Here is a 2018-nt window from a genome sequence, read left to right on the forward strand (position 1 = left end):
GAAAGCAATCTAAGCGGAAAAAAAAAAACTCCTCAAAAAGGAAAAACCGCGGAAAATTGTCCCCCCTTGGAAACAAAGCTCCTCGGTTTGCTCAGCACAACCTCTCCCTCCGCAGCCGGAGCAGCAGGGATGCGCGGGGCGATGCAGCTGGTTGGGAGCAACAAAACTCTCCCTTCTGCTCCCAATTTAGCAGCCGTATAATAGCTAGATTAGCCTCAACAGGCAGGCAAAAAAAAAAAAAAAATAAATGAGCGTTTTGATTAAGATGAGCTGGAGAAGGGCCAAACGCTAATAAAATTAGAAGGAACCTGGCCTCTTCGAATTAAACGAATTGTCTGCGTAATGGGGAAAAAAAAAGTTTAAATTAGCCAACCAGCGCCCCAAAATGAAGCATTAGTAATCTTTATCGCTGGAAACCTGTGGAATCTGAAAACAAATTGCTCTATTTTTCATTAATGCTTAATTTAGCTGACAAGCGCAGAGTTGCAAACTCATTTAGGGGAAGGAGTTATTACGGGAGCTGCGCCGAGGCCTCCCCGGCGCGCGTTGGAGTTTCGCAGCCCTCCCCAGAGCCTTTGGGCTCCTTCCCTGGCTGCAGACGGGCATCTCCCTTTGTCTGCAGGGCTGGAAACACGCCGTGTCGGGGCGGTGGCTGGTGAACAAAGCCTGTAATCTTTTCTTCAAAGTTGCCTTCCACCCGGGATGGAGCAGCCTGGCCAGGTCCTGTCGTCCCCGTTTCTGTTCTGACTTTGTAGTAGCTGGGACATCACGAAGACGGTATTAAAATAACTTAAAATAGGTCGTAACAGCTTCGTAAATAAAGGATTTTCCTCTCTGCGACTATACCTATGGATTTAGTAAGTACGACGGAGTTTCTCTTTGGCAGCGGTGCCTGGCGGTGCCACGGAGACTGCTGGGTGTCTTAAAATTGCTCCCGTTTCCCTGGGGGGTCTCCCCAACAGATATTTGCTTTGCAGAATTAAGGTTAAAACCGAGAGGTTTGAGCACTGGGCATCTCCGAACGGAGGCGTTTGTGCTTGTCAAGGCCGAGCTTCATTTCGGGAAGCTGCGATAAGTTTTATCTAAGGTACGCCCCGGTCAACAGAAACCTTTCCATCCTCTTGCTGGTTTCTTGGAGCACGAGTGTTTGTAGATGTGTAAAGTTTTATTTTTTTTAGTTTTAGTTCTTTTAGTTTTAAGAACACAGTATGGTTTTTCCCCTAAAAAGTTACCACTGGAGCCTTGGAATTTGATTTATTATCTGTGAAAACTTTCAAATGTCACTTGTTTGTTTTCTAGCTGGAAAGGGAGGTAAGATTAAAAAACAATCAGAGCAATTTGAGGTTTCTCTCTGGATACATGAGCAGATTCTTTTGATTTTTTGCCCGCAGAGGGAAACGCCATTGCAAGCAGCTTGAAGATATCCACCTGTAGGAGCTGTCAGTTCGATACGCTACCGAAAAATCTGCCTAATCCTAGCAAGCTGGGCTGGGCAGGAGCAGGTTTTTGGATCACTGCTGTCGTGTCAGGGGACGGTGGCACCGTTAGAGGCGGTGAGGACAACCTGCTGCCCACGGAGCCCCTCGGCGCGGGCACTGCCGGCTGCTCTCCGGCTCCGCTTCACGCCCGGGAAGCGGCTGCGTGGCGATGGGCTTTTTACCCAGCAGGTCGCCTGCCTTGCTTCTCTCGGCTCAGCGTCTTTGCCGTGTTGAGCAGCAAATGCAGCCGTTTGCTGCTTTTTCCCCCCGTTTGGCCGCGTTTGCACCGCGGGGCGGAGGGCGTTGAGCTTCTCACAGGGTGCGGATGCTCAGCAGCCGCTCTTTACCTTGGGGCCACCCCCGGTGCGCGTCCAGCCCTGAGCATCCCTCTTGCCAGCAGGAGCAGCTCCCGCAGAGGTTTCACCTGCAGAGCTGTGAGTCTCTCAAGGTAGAGTTGAAATACGTTTTCTGTGTCACGGGCACCTGCCTCAGACCAGCTCCTGAACCCGCCGCCATGGCTCTGGAGTTGGAGCAATGCAG

This window comes from Anser brachyrhynchus (genome assembly GCF_964034855.1).
Source record: "Anser brachyrhynchus genome assembly, chromosome: W".
NCBI classification, from domain to species: Eukaryota; Metazoa; Chordata; class Aves; order Anseriformes; family Anatidae; genus Anser; species Anser brachyrhynchus.